This window comes from Lutra lutra, chromosome X (assembly GCF_902655055.1).
Source record: "Lutra lutra chromosome X, mLutLut1.2, whole genome shotgun sequence".
Taxonomy (NCBI): domain Eukaryota; kingdom Metazoa; phylum Chordata; class Mammalia; order Carnivora; family Mustelidae; genus Lutra; species Lutra lutra.
In genome coordinates, this window is record NC_062296.1 from 41,972,912 (window position 1) to 41,988,947 (window position 16,036).

Genomic DNA, 16,036 nt, shown 5'->3' on the forward strand with positions numbered 1-16,036 from the left:
ATGTAAAAGAACATTCATAGCACCATTACTCAAAATAAGTAAAAAATGTAAAAATATGTAAATTCCCAAAACAGATATATTGTGAAATATCCACACCATGTACTTCTTACTATACCCCAATGAGAATGAACAATTTACAACTATGGACAATGATAATGTAAATACACATTATGTTGACTGAAAGATCTCAGTCACAAAAGAGTACATGCTGCATGCATAATTCCAGGAATTTTTCTTCTCATCTCCCTATTTCTTTTTATTTGAAGAGACTTAGTGTCTTTGTATATTACTTGCAGGTTAACTTTATTATTTTTTATTTATTTTATTTTATTTTATTTTATTTTATTTTATTTTATTTTACTTGCAGGTTAACTTTAAAGAAGCACATATCCTTTGAGCCCTTAGAGTAATTCACTGCACATAGGAACAAGGATAGTGCTATGTCTGATGTACAGAAACCTACCAGACAGGAAACAAACCTGGCCGCATAGGCTAAACTAACCCACTAACTCTAGGTGACCTTGGGTAAGTCATCACACCTCCTCTAGCTTCAGCTATCAAAAGGGTTCAAATCAGTCCTGCTCTCCATCCAATAAAGTCTAGAGCACAAAGCAACATGATTCCCATCTGAAAAGCACTTGGAGTTCATAAGAGGGGGAAAAAATTCTCCATGAAAATCCAAGGAATTATTTTAACAGCTGATTTGTCTAATGCATAGTAACCATCATGATTATTCCTCTAGACACACTCCTCTTAGCCCTGTTCTTGACTATACCTGAACCATGGCCAATTAAGTCTTGAACTAAACACTACCATAATTTCTAACAGCTCAAAGCTACATCCCTAAGATGACCCTAAATCCCCTTAAAGTGATGGCCTGAGAAAACTGAGGTTGCCAGAAAATTTTACTATTTGTTCCAGCCAGCACCAGAAGATACAGCCCCTCCCTCCAGCATCTGTGAGAGAGTAGAAATCTAACTTGAATAAAGGCCGATTAGCAAACTCAGATGGGCAAAATCCACTTCCTTATTTTTGTAATTTTTTTTATTTCCTTGATTCTGCTGAGCCCCTACTTACTCACTCTGCTCCTTATTCCCTTATACTCCCTTTAAAATGCTCAGTGACCTCTGTACAAATTGAAGTTGTGATGAGTTTACACTCGACTCTTCCCTGTTGCAAAAGTATATTACTGATTAAAATCTGTCCTTACCACTTTAACCAGGGTCTACCTTTGTTCATCTATGACACCCCTTTGTTTCTATAATTATTACCTTTTTGTTTTTCTTAAATAAACACCATCTGGTACATTGCAAATGCCTATTGAAGCATAGTTTCTACTCAAAGAGTTACAGATGGCCCTGACCTAACATCACCCATTGTAGGCTGACATAGTGCAACAAATGTCTTTTTCTTCTTCCTAAATGTACTGGTTAGGAATGTGGCTTCTGGTGACAGACCAGGTCCAAATCCTAGTTCTGTTGTGAGTCTGAATAGTTTTACTTCACCTTACCGTCACTCAATTGCCTCATGTATAAAATTAGGATTATGCAGTACTGTAGAAGACACAACATTCTTAAATAAATATTGCTTTGTATCTGGTCTTTACAAGGATAAATAGTCCAGAATTCTATTATTTAAAAAATTCTACTGCAAAGACATCAGGACACCTGGATCTCTGATCTTAGGAGATTGAAAGAAACTGTGCCTCAATATCCTCTTCTTTTTTTTTATTATGTTTTGTTAGTCACCATACAGTACAACATTAGTTTTTGATGTAATGTTGCATGATTCATTATTTGTGTATAACACCCAGTGCTCATTACAACACATGCCTTGCTTAATACCCATCATCAGTTTCCTCTTCTATAAAATGGAGAACACAATCACCCCTATGTCATGGGTTGTTTTAAGAATTGAGTTAATACACAAAAATACTTAGAACACTGCTAGGTACACAGTAAAAGCTCAAAAATGGTAGTTACTTTAAACAAATACAATATAACATTTGTATAGTTTTATAGTTTGCATGTGTGTTTAATAAAGCATAATTTTTTTACCACTGAATCCTATACATCAAATGCTGCATCTCGTAAATCAATTTCACCATAACCACTGTTGGATACCTAACTAACTATCATGAGAACATCTCAAAAGCGCTTGGAACAACACACATCAAGAAACAGCACCACCATTTCTGCACTTGACTGAACAAAAAGCCAAGGGCTCATCCTTGATTCAGCCTTATCCTCACATACCCCCACCCACAATCACTGCAGGTCCCACCTGTCTGATCGCCAACATGCCCTATCCAAGACCACCCCTGTCCTTTGGACACTGTGGCAGCACTGGGCCAATCCATCCTCATCCCTCCCTTAGACTACTACAAGATTTTCTTAATGGTTATCCCTACAGCCATCTCATCCTGTCTAGTCCATTCTCATCACAGCAGCCAGAGTCACCCTGTAAGCACATGAATCAGATCATGTAACTCCCATACTTTAACACTCCACCATTAGAATGACTCTAATTTCCTTATATGGCCCAAGTGATGTGGCTCCTATCTGCCCTTTGACCTCATCTCTGACCATCTATACTTTGTCTGCCAAGCTCTTTCTACTCAGGCTCCTCATCTGCTCCTGGCATAACTGGTACCATGCACATCACAAACCAAAGGACTAGCCCAGGCCTGACTTACTTTTATTGTTCAGGACTCAACTCATGTCACTTCCTAAGAAAGAACTTCACTGATAACCCATCCATAATAAGCCCTGTCCCCATCATTTCCTATTAAGTGGATTCATTTATTTTCTTTAAAACACTCATTCCCACATGAAATTGTCCTGTTTATTGATTTGTTTACCTGTTTACTGCCAGTGACTCTGACTGTCTTGTTCTGTGCTACATCCTAGTGCCTAGTTCAGTGTTTCATATGTAAATCTCAGAATAACTATTACTTACATGAAAGAATTGTTACCTATTTGACACACAAGAGCAGACACAGATATTTAAAAATGAGTTTCAGGAGAAGTTGACAAGGAAATTAGACATCAAAGGATTAAGAATTTTAAGAAGAGGTTGCTGCAAATTCACAGCAAGACTTTTTTCTAAAAGATTTTACTTATGGGTGCCTGGGTGGCTCAGTGGGTTAAAGCCTCTGCCTTCGGCTCAGGTCTTCATCCTGGAGTTCTGGGATCGAGCCCCACATCAGGCTCCCTGCTCAGCGGGGAGCCTGCTTCCTTCCTCCTCTCTCTCTGACTGCCTCTCTGCCTGCTTGTGATCTCTGTCAAATAAATAAATAAAATCTTTTTTTTAAGATTTTATTTATTTATTTGACAGAGAGATAGAGAACAAGCAGGGGGATGGGCAGAAGGAAAGGGAAAAGCAGGCTCCCCGCTGAGTAGGGAGCCCAATGAGACACTTGATCCCAGGACCTTGGGATCATGACCTGAGCCAAAGGCCATTGCTTAACCAACTGAGCCACCCAGGTACCCTCACAGCAGGGCTTTTTAAACTTAGACGAGTACCAGAAACAACTGGAGATATTACTCAAAATATCCCATTCTACCTTCATGTTTTCAATTCAGCAGACCTAGAGTGGGCTCAGGAATCTAGAATTTAAACAAGAACTCACTGATGATTTTGATGAACTCTGAGGACTACAGTTGGAGAAATCCTGACCTAAGCATCTAACATTTGTGTACCATTAATTTCATAACTACCAGAGTTCAATGATATCTGAGGTGTCTCTGTTAATATAATTACTCAAAAGTACACTGGTCCTGGGGCGCCTGGGTGGCTCAGTGGGTTAAATCAGGGTCCTGGGATCAAGCTCCACATCGGGCTTTCTGCTCAACAGGGAGCCTGCTTTCCCCTCTCTCTCTGCCTGCCTCTCTGCCTACTTGTGCGCTCTCTCTCTCTGTCAAATAAATAAAATCTTTTAAAAAAGTACGCTGGTCCTTCCCTCCCACCTATGACTACAGATTGCTTTCCCACATGGCATCACATTTACAGACCACAGTATTCCCAGGTGATTGGGAGAATTGGAGATTGTTATCCTGTTGTATAGAAAACACTGAAAGAAGGATAGTGACTTCCCTAAATGGTCACAATGATAGGATATTAATCTCTTCACTCTTGGTCTAGGAACCAGTCTAGCATATTCAACATCACACTTTGTTCTTCTCTGTGGACTCCTATTTCAGGGGCTGAAAATTCACAGCCTTATCTGCTGCTCCACTAGAAGGGAAAGTCAGGGGATCGACAACACGTGGAATACAGGAGAAAGTGAAAGGAAGGGAGAGCATATGAAACACAGAGGCCATGGGTGAGTATGTGCTTGCCTGTCCCCGTTCAGGTCACCGGAAGCTGTCCAGTGATGCTGTGCCACTTCCTCAGATCCATTCCATAACCCCCTCCCACACAGCAGTGACACGGAAGCTCTCACATCACAGAAATGTGAGCTCATCTCTGCTTACTGTTCCATATCCAAGTATTGTCTCTGGTACTCATGCTATGATGTTCATGTCAGAAACATTGCCCTGGGGCACCTGGGTGGCTCAGTGAGTTAAGCCGCTGCCTTCAGCTCAGGTCATGATCTCGGGGTCCTGGGATCAAGTCCTGCATCCAGTGCTCTGCTCAACAGGGAGCCTGCTTCCCCCTCTCTCTCTGCCTGCCTCTCTGCTTACTTGTGATCTCTGTCAAATAAATAAATAAAATCTTTAAAAAAGGGGTGCCTGGGTGGCTCAGTGGGTTAGGCCTCTGCCTTCAGCTCGGGTCATGATCTCAGGGTCCTGGGATCGAGCCCCACATCGGGCTCTCTGCTCAGCGGGGAGCCTGCTTCTCCCTCTCTCTCTACCTGCCTCTCTGCCTACTTGTGATCTCTCTGTCAAATAAATAAATAAAATCTAAAAAAAAAAAAAAAAAAAAAAAAAATCTTTAAAAAAAAAAATTGTCTTGACAGAATTACGGAAGTAAAATTGGAATGGAGAAATAGCATTTACTGAGGACCTACTAGATCCCACATGTTGTAGACATTTTCTCCTCAATTCCTCACAGTCATGCTATGAGTTGGGCATCATAATTTTCTTTCTACAGATTAAAAGATAGCCTCAATGAACAAAGTAAATGTTGAAAGAATTCTAGGGGCACCTGGGTGGCTCAGACAGTTAAGCGTCTGCCTTCAGCTCAAGTCATGATCCCAGGGTCCTGGGATTAAGTCCCACATCAGGCTCCCTGCTCATCAAGGAGTCTGCTTGTCCCTCTGCCTGCTGCTCCCCCTGCTTGTACTCGCTCTCTCTCTCCCTCTCTCTATCTCTGTCAAATATATAAGTAAATATAATCTTTAAAAGAAAGAAAGAATTCTAAGGAAGTGTCAAAGGGACACAGGAGTCAACTTGAAGGGGCTTTCATTGGCCAATTCTGAAATATTTGAGCATAAAAATAAATAATTATATAATCATATGGTAACTCTTTCTGAAAAATTAGGAATCTATGAGTCATTCTGATATAAATTTTAAAAACAAATAAGTAAGCAGAAGAGAAAGCCCTACTTCCAGCCAAATTTCAGTTAATAAGCCTGGAAGGAATGAGGAAATTAGAAAAACAACACTTGACAACCATGATCTTAATAAGGGATTCAGGCTAGAATTATAAAACAATGCTCAATCTCCACGAGATCCCACAGCAGTCATGGAGTCGCCATGGTAACCATGCTGGCCAAATGAAGGTGGAAAAAAACAACCACTGTGATTTACTTCCTATTATGTGCTAGGAAGTGAACACAACTGACATGACCACAGTAATTAACCTGAAGTATTCCTCACAAGAAAGATTCCTGGCTGCTTCCACAATATACAAATACATACAAACATACATACTCATATATGTACATGCTCTCTCCTTCTTCTGTGTCACCACTCAAGAACCCAGAATTCATCAGTTCTAAGGAAAAAAAAAAGAAAACCCCACTATTCAACTGGTTCGATTCTAACCACACATATAAAGTTGAAAGCTACTATAACTATTTTCTAAAAGAAAAAAGTTTTAGTGACTGATTTTTCTGAAGATGACCTATAGAATTGTCTCTATGACATTGTTCTCCCCAGCTTCAGTACATTGTCAATAATGTTGAAAAGCTGACATAGAAACACAGTCAAATGTTTGTTAGCCATCAGGTAGCTTTTTCATCTTAGAGTAGTCTGTCCTTTCAACCAAAAATACCCTGCAACAGCTATTATTAAACATTGGGCTGCTGACAGTTCAATGAAAATATATTAATTGGGAATTATATTTACAAAACAATGTCTTTTAAAATAACATCAAAAAGCATGAAATACTTACAGATCATCTGTCCACAGAAGTGCAAAGCCTGTTCACTAAACACTACAAAACATTGCCCAGAACAATTAAAGAAGACCTAAATAAATGGCGAGACAAGTGTCTTCATGGGTTGGACAATTCAGTATTATTTCAATGTTACATCTCCCTAAATATAGATCCATATATTCAATGCAATCCAATAAAAATCCTGGCAAATATTTTTAAAGAAATTGGCAGGCCAATTTGAAGTTTATATGGAAATGCAGAGGATCTAGACCATGAAAAACAACTCTGAAAAAGAGTCAAGTTAGAGAATGGACACTTCCAGACACTTAAGACTCTGAAACCTACCATAATCAAGACAGTGTGTTACTGGAATCAAGGGAGACAAGTAGATTGAAAAGAATAAAGAGTCCAGAAATAGACCCGCACATATACAGACAACTGATTTTTGAAAAAGGGGAGAAAGCAATTCAGTGGAGAAATGGAAGTCTTATCCACAAATTGTGTGGAGACAAGTGGATATCATATACACAAATAGAAATTGTGACCCATATATCACACTACATACAAAAGTCCACTCAAAATGGATCACAGATCTAATTATATATCCTAATGCTGTCAATCATCGAGAAGAAACATAGGGAAAAGTCCTTGTGATCTTGAGTTAGAAGATTTCATAAAAGAGACACCAAAGCTATAATCTGTAAGTGAACTAATACATAAATTAGACTTCCTCCAAGTTAAAAAAAAAAATGCTCTTCTTAAGACACTGTTAAGAGAAAGAAAAAAATGAGGTACTAAGTGGGAGAAAATACTTGCAAATTACATATCTGACAAAGGACCTGTATCTAGAATATAGAAAATCTATATAAAAGTCAATTAGAGAAAACATAGACACTATAATAAATAAATGGAGAATAGACACTTCACCAAACATGTAGACACTTCACCAAACATGTAGAAATAGCAAATAAGCACACAAAAATATGCTCAACATAATAAGGGAATAGTAAATTAAAACTATGATTTGATTCCGCTACACCCCATGAGAATGGTTATAATTAAAAAGATTGACCACACCAAGCACTGGCAGGGTTGTGGAGGATGAAATGCACATACACTGCTGGTGGCAAGGAAAAAATGGTACAAGCAGTTTGGTAGTTTCTTAACAATGCCTATCTTAAATCTACCATGTGATCCAGCCATTGCACTCTTAAGTATTTACTCTGGGAGAAATACTAGAGAAAGAAAGCATATATCCATGTAAAAATGTATACAAAATGTTCATTAGAGCTTTAATTTTTTTAAAGGCAACACATTTCAAACAAGTTGTAGTCTATTTGTATACTAGGATAGTACTCATCAATTAAAAAATAATCAACTGTTGATATGTGCAAAAAAAAGGGGGGGTAAATCTAAATAAATGGGCTCAATGAAAGAAGCCAGACCAAAACCAAACAAGCAAAAACAAAACAAAAAAACTTTATGATTCCATTTAAATGAAATTCTAGGACATGAAAACTAATCTATAGTAAGAAAAGATCAGTGCTTGCCTCGGTACATGGATGAGGGGCAGGCTAGGCGAAGGCAAAGTAATAAAGAACTGAAACTGTTATATACTTGGAAAGTAAACATAACTATATTTGCGAATACCTGGTTATTATAACAGATATGACTGGATATAATAAATATTTAATAATAAACACTCTGAAGTATTTTTAAAAATATAAATTCTTATAACTGACATGTTTAATTATTTAAAAAAATTTCTGGTTTCTTAAGTGTTCTATTATAAAATGAATAAAAAAGTAGCAGGCAGGAAACTATATTACATTCTCAATCTATATTACATTCTCAAATTGCTAAGAAGACTTTCTAATCCAACGTATTTTTCAACACCCATCTGGGAGAAACATGAGAATCACTGAATAATATTTCCCCAGGGAGAATAACTTAGGTATATTTATTCCAAATGCATGTTAAAGATCACATTCCTTCCTCAAGTTGGATAATTCAGTGCTTTACGGACAGAAGACTTCTCCAAGATGGGCCTCGAGGGCTACTACAAACCATGTAACTGCTGAAGGAATGACATTCCTCCTGCTAAACCTCTTCTCTTATGATCAGATCAAAGTAGCTTCTCTACTTCTAGGCTAGTTTGTGAACATCACAGGAGCTATTCCACAACATGCTTTTGTTCAGATCTATGAACTTGCTTTGATCCAGGCGTCATATTCCACCAGGAATGTGAGGTGTTGGGGTCTACTGAGGACTGCTGCCCTTGAATTTGGAGTAGAAGCTTCAGCAGCCATCAGGACTCAGGTCCTCAAAACCCGCCTCCTTCAGGCACCTGATATGAGCAGGGCCACTGGTGTGAAGAGTTACACAGGAAGAGACAGATCCAGCTATCACTATGCTTTACTGGTGTAACTGCCGTGCTCGGCACTAAGTTACTGACAATGACACTGACACAACTGGGCGGTGGGCATAACAACCACATGTTTGTTTTGTTTTGTTTTTTTTTTTTTTAAAGATTTTATTTATTTGACAGAGAGAGAGAGAGAGATCACAAGTAGGCAGAGAAGCAGGCAGAGAAAGAGAGGGGAGGAAGCAGGCTCCCTGCAGAGCAGAGAGCCCGATGCGGGGCTCGATCCCAGGACTCTGGGATCATGACCTGAGCCGAAGGCAGAGGCTTTAACCCACTGAGCCACCCAGGCGCCCCACAACCACATGTTTTAATGGGCTCTCACCAGGGCCCTTTTCTCCTCTTTTTCTTGCCTATCTCCTAACAACAAAATTGAAAAAGGAATAAGAAATGGCCTGAATTCATACAGGCATTCCTGACCCTCCTCCCCACTCCCTCAGTAACCACGGGGCTACGGGCTTGCTCAGTTATATCGCTGACTGCTCTCAGTGATCCTGCGGATAAAGTATCCTCATCTCCACAGTACAGAGGGGGAAGATGGGGGATTGGGCACAGAATCTTTTTACCTGTCTTCCCTCCCTAGCCCCTGCCTTTTGAGCAAAGCAACTCCAGGACACCCCTGGAGCAAGACCCACACACACTGGGCAGGACCCCGATGGTTTTACCTATGAGGCAGCCCGGTTAAGCCGCCCAAAGCGGGAAAGAATTGGACCGGGATTCCTTTGTCTCCTCATACGCCCTGGCGGTTCAGCCCCCAGGGCGAGGACCCCCAACCTCAGCTGAGTCTCAAACATCTGAGGGCGGGACCTGTCTCTATGAAAAATTCGTCACGGTCTCCCCGTGACATCAGTTTTCTATGGCAACTGGGAAGCGCAGGCTTCTCCACTCCGGAAATGCTTCTGCAAGACTCACCCACTCCCTGGAATCTCGCTGAAGGAGCCATAGGAATTAGAGGCTCTAGACTGAAAGTAGGGCAATTGTCGGAACTCTGCCCAGGGTGATGGACAAAGAATGTTCCTGTCGTGAGAAATTTTGTTTGCTTACTCTTAGGGGAGCATTATCAGCACACCCACCCCAGGGAGGTATCTCAGGGTTCTTGAAGATGAGCTAGCCCTGGGAGGGTGAACATGTAAAGTTACTCGACATGCTGAGCAGTTAACCATCTGTGGCAGAAAACTGAAAGATTATCTATAATCATGTGACTGAATGATCAGATACATACACAAAAGATGTCATTTAAGCAATGTGGAAATTATTTCAAAGAAGCAGGCCTAGAAGATTATAGTAATTTAGTAGGAAGAAACTTAGTCAATTGAACAATACATTGGTTTGTACCGGAGATAAATTCTTCCATACGGAGGGACATCCATATATAACCAAAATACTTTTAACCTCCCTATATACCAGGACTTACCCCTTCAAATCCTTGGTGGTAAGTTGCCCTTATGGAGCAAAGTTCTGCTCTGCCCTCAGGGGTGGGTCTTATAATTGACCCCCTACTCTTCTCCTCTTTCTGTGTCTTGCTGGCTCTCAACTATTCCTGTGGGCTTGCTCCAAAATGCTCAGGCTTGGGCGCCTGGGAGGCTCAGTCATTAAGCATCTGCCTTTGGCTCAGTGACTTCAGCATTTTCAGGGTCCTGGGATAGAGGCCCACATCCGGCTCCCTGCTAGGCGGGAAGCCTGCTTCTCTCTCTCCCACTCCCCCTGCTTGTGTTCCTGCTTTCATTGTCTCTGTCAAATGAATAAATAAAATAGATAGAATAAATAAATAAATAAATAAATAGATAGATAGATATATCTCTCTATATAGATACCATATATATTATATATGTAGGTATAGATATAGATATATCTGATGTATCTGTATCTATATCTATAATATATATATGGTATTTGTCTTTCTCTGACTAACTTATTTCACTTAGCATAATCCACTCATAATCCACATCATTGCAAATGCAAATTCTTTTTGATGGATGAGTGATATATAGATATATATAGATATATAGATATATAGATATAGATAAATATAGATATAGATACATGCCTATCTATATCTCTATATATCACTTCTTCTTTATCCATTCATCAGTCAAAGGACATTTGGTCTCTTTCCATAGTTCAACTACTGTTGTTAATGCTGCTATGAACATCGGGGTGCACGTTCCCCTTGGAATCTGTATCCTTTTGGTAAATACCTAGTAGTACAATTGCTAAATCATAGGGTAGGTCTATTTTTAACTTTTAAAAATTTTATAATTTAAATTAATTATATTTTAAATTAAAATTTAATTAATTTTATTTAATTTATAAAATTTTTAAAAAAATTATTTGAAGTTCGATTAGCCAACATGGAGTTCATCATTCATTTCAGATGTAGTGTTCAATAATTTATCAGTTGTGTATAACTTTTCTAAGATTTTATTTTTATTTATTTGACAGAGAACAAGAACGAGAGCTATCAGAGGGAGAGGGAGAATCAGACTCCCTGCTGAGCAGAGAACCTGACATGGGGCTCGATCCCAGGACCCAAAGAGCATGACCTGAGGTGAAAGCAGACGCTTAACCAACTGAGCCACCCAGGGACCCCTACTTTTAACTTTTTGAGGAACCTCTATACTGTTTTCCAGAGTGGCTGCACTAGTTTGCATTCCCACCACCAGTGTAAGAGGCTTCCCCTTTCTCCACATCCTCACCAACACCTGTTATTTCTTGTGTTGTTAATTTTAGACATTCTGGCAGGTGTGAGGTGGTATCTCACCATGGTTTTGATTTGTACTTCCCTGATGATGAATAATGTCGAGCATCTGTTTCATGTGTCTGTTAGCCATCTGGATGTCTTCTTTGGAAAAGTGTCTATTCATGTCTTCTGCCCATTTCTTAACTGGGTTATTGGCTTTTTGGGTGTTGAGTTTGATAAGTTTTTTATGAATTTTGGATGCTAACCCTTTATCAGAAATGTTGTTTGCAAATATCTTCTCCCATTGCATAGGCTGCCTTTTAGTTTTGTTGATTGTTTCACTGTGCAGAAACTTTTTATCTTGATGAAGTCCCAATAGTTCATTTTGGCTTTTGTTTCCCTTCCTTCTGGTGACATGTCTAGTAAGAAGTTGCTACTGCAGAAGTCAAAGAGGTTTTTGCTTGTGTTCTCCTCTAGGATTTTGGTTTCCTGTCTCACATTTAGGTTTTTTATTGATTTTGAATTAATTTTTGTGTATGGTGCTCCAGTTTCATTTTTCTGCATCTTGCTGTCCAGTTTACCCAACACCATTTGTTAAAGAGACTTTTTTTCCCCATTGGATATTCTTTCCTGCTTTGTTGAAGATTAATTGACAAGGTAGTTGTGGGCACATTTCTGGGTTCTCTTTCTATTCCATTGATCTACCTGTCTGTTTCTGTGCCAGTACCATACTGTCTTGATGATTACAGCTTTGCAATATAGCTTGAAATCTGGGATCATGATGCCTCCAATTTTGTTTTTCTTTTTCAGAATTGCTTTGGCTATTTGGGGTCTTTTCTGGTTCCATACAAATTTTGGGATTGTTTGTTCTAGCTCTGTGCCTTGTTCTCTTTTAATACTCACCAGGGAATGTTCTGAGGATATGGCTTTCCAGGTTGCTCATTGACATTTTTAGCAACAGAATCTTAGTCATTTGTCAGATAAGATTGACAAGGAGGCTCATCTTATAGAGGAGGATTGTAATTAGATTCTAAATTCCAAGAGTAGGGTGAAAATCATATATTGTAAAAATTTCCCATGGAGTTTTCCTCAAGAAGGAATTAAGGAAATGCTAAAAAAATCAATATCTGCACATAAACCTATATGCAAACAATAGCCAAAATTTTAAAAGAATCCTACTAAGCCTTTAGCGATAAGAGAATCCCTATCTTATCCAATGATAAGAAACCACAGAAAAACAGGGAGTGCAACAAAACTGCACGTTTTGTATATCCAGTTCTGCTTAAAAGATCACCCCCAAAACAGTAGCTATTTTTATCTCTCAGGATTCTGTGGGTTGACTGGTCTCAGTTGGGTATCTTTCTTCTCTATCTGGTGTCTGTTACAGGGGGCTGCAATCATCTGGAAGCTCCACTCAGCTGGGACATGCAAGAGAGCTCACTCAACAAGGATGACGAGCCATGCTGGGATGAGGGCTTGGCTGGGGCTGTTGACTAGAGCATCTTGGTTCTACCCCACATAGCCCTCCATATGTAGGGTTGCCAAATTAAATTTAACTCAGATAAATTTGAATTTCAGATAAACAGTAAAAACTTTCTGATGAAAATATGTCTCATGCAATATTATTTTGTTTGTCTGAAATTCAAATTCACTTAGGCATCCTATTTTATGTATGATTTTATGTATGTGTATTTACTAAATCTGACAACTCTGGGGGACAAGCCTGTAAATCTATAATTTTAAAGACCATCTGATATGACTCTTCCAATGGGGAAATTCAGGGGAACACAAATACATTGAAGATAAAGACATAAAGTCATAATACCTCATGTTGGTGGAAAGAAAGGGCAACACCAACATACACTGTTGGTGTTAAATGGGTGTATCTGTTTTCTGAGGCCTATATTATTATAACTTAATAATTTGAATGGTCTTTGATAGAAGCCCTGTTCCTTTTTTTTTAAAGATTTTATTTATTTGTTTATTCATGAGAGACAGAGAGAAAGACAGAGGCAGAGGAAAAGGCAGGCTCCCCACTGAGCAGGGAGCCCAATGTGGGACTTGATCCCAGGACCCTAGGATCATGACCTGAACCAAAGGCAGACACTTAACCATCTGAGCCACCCAGGCACCCCTCATAGAAGCTCTGTTTCCACAAGGAGGTTTCACGTGGCAGTTTAGGAAAGGATCCCAAAGTTGGTTCTGACCTCCTTTCAGGTTAATGGGCCCTGCTTGAGGGAGCAATTCAAGGAGCCATATGAGTTTCCTGCTCTGGAGAAGAAAGACAGCTATTATTTATGAACCAGATGGTTGAACTGGGCCCAGGTCCATATTCTTCCCTTAATGGCTGGATTTAATACTCATGACAATCCTGGTAGTGAGGTACCACCATCCTCTCTTCATGGACGTATGTCAGTACAAAGCATGTGCTCCTGAACACAGGCACATACAGCAAAGAGGTTGCTCTCCACACCTACTGCAGGAGCCAGGGGTGGAACCTGGTATCCTGGGCACCTTTAGTTGCTGCTGGCAGAGCTTTAGCAAAGATATCAAGACACATACTGCTGAAGTGTGTAATCTCTGCTCTGCTTTTTTTACCCTCCCTGCAGTAGATAGCCACGTTTGTGCCTCTTTCCCTTACCTCAGTGTACGTAGAAGGTGTCGGAAGACAATGTTTCTTCCATACTTTGTGAAAACTTAAGTTTATGGAAAGGATTGGGCTTCTTGTGCCTGGTAGAGAGAAGAAGATGTCTGAGGACCCAAGAATGAGAGGAAGAAAAATTTTACTTAGACAGGGGTAAGATTAGAGATCAAATATGTCCTTCTAGGAGGAAACTGAATGCTGTTCCATATCAATGCTTAAAATGGCTCCATGGATGGTCCACCCAGGCTGACAGCCAGCTATGAGACAGATTGTCCTGTCTGAATTAAGGAATGGATGGCACAGGGTCTGGGGGACTGAAAGTACAGAACCAGCTGGGCAATGATCAACTCAGTCCTGAACAGTGTGGACAGATGAGTAATGATGTAGAGGCCTCTCCACCTACATCAGGAGGATACGTTCCATAAGAGAGACTGCTTTGTCAAAGGGCATAAACATTTAATAATTTTTAATACTTAACTATCTAGTTGAACTTTGAAATCTCTTTACTAATGTGTATTCCAACCCACTACAAGATGAGAGCACCTGGGCAAATCTGTGCAAACAATGAGTTTCATGGAATTTTTATTACTTGCTAATCTGGTACTTGTTAGAATGTTAGATTACATTTTTCTCTATTTCCTTATAAATGGTACATTTCACATGTCCATTTCTAAATGCTCAGTTTTACGCTTACTTTATGCTTCCAAAAATATATTGAAATAATTCCTGAGTTTCAAAAGAAAAGCTGGTCATTGACTTTGTATTTTTTTCATTGACTTTGTATTTATGCTGCATCCTGTTTACACTAAAACTGTGAAGCCATGAGAAATCCATACACTGCTGGGGGAGAACACAGTGGTACAACCTCTTTATGGAGATATTTGGCAACATCTATGAGAAAAGGTCATGAGGTCTTGTCAGTTACTGCACTCTTCAGTCTGAACTGCAGAATCCAGGGCACATGTACAGGTGTCACATGCTTAAAAATATCAAAACAGTCCCAAGGTCACATTATTAGAGAAATCTTAGAAACACTATTTTCAGAGAGAAAAATCTCAATAAACAATACATAAATATATTACTTATATAATTAGATCTAAAAATATATAAAGCAGTTATGTGTTTTGTTTAAGGATGTATTCACATCCCTGGATAATGGCTCTCCCTGGGGATGAGGCATTCAGAGAGTTACACAGAGCATCTACTTTCTGTAGTGTTTTACTTCGTAACTTTGGTTATATACATGTTTACCTATCATAGTATTTATTATAGCTTTTTAAAAGTCTGAAATATAACATATTTGACATGAATAAAGCTCTAATGGGCTTTATTTCTAGTTAACAAGTAATGCAACATCCATTTAGAAATGCTGAATGTGCATTCAAATACCAATGTGAATATATTCACAACCTTCAACTACACCATGCACTATAAAAACTGTTATCATGGTAATGTATTTTCTCTAGTTATCATCTACATCCATACTTCATGGCTGAAACCTATACCCATTTATTAGCTCACAAGTCTGTAGTTCAGAAGCCTAGTACAGCATGATTGTGATTTCTCTTCAGGGGTTCAAAAAGCTGGAATCAAGGTGTCCATGTAGGTTGGCTTGAGGTCTTTGGAGATTCTGGGGGAAATCCATTTCCAAGATCATTCTTATTCCTCATAAGTGTTGGACTACAGTCCCAATCTCCTTGATGGCTGTCAGCTAGGGGTGCTCTCAGATCCTAGAGGCTATTCTAATTTTGTGCCACATGAACTCCTCCATATTTGAACCAGCAATAGCAAAGTGAATTTTTCTTGTGCTTTGAATCTCTTACTTCCTTTCATATAAATAGCCAAAGAAAGTTTCCTGCTTTTTTAAGATTTTATTTATTTATTTATTTGACAGACAGAGATCACAAGCAGGCAGAGAGGCAGGCAGAGAGAGAGGAGGAAGCAGGCTCCCTGCTGAGCAGAGAGC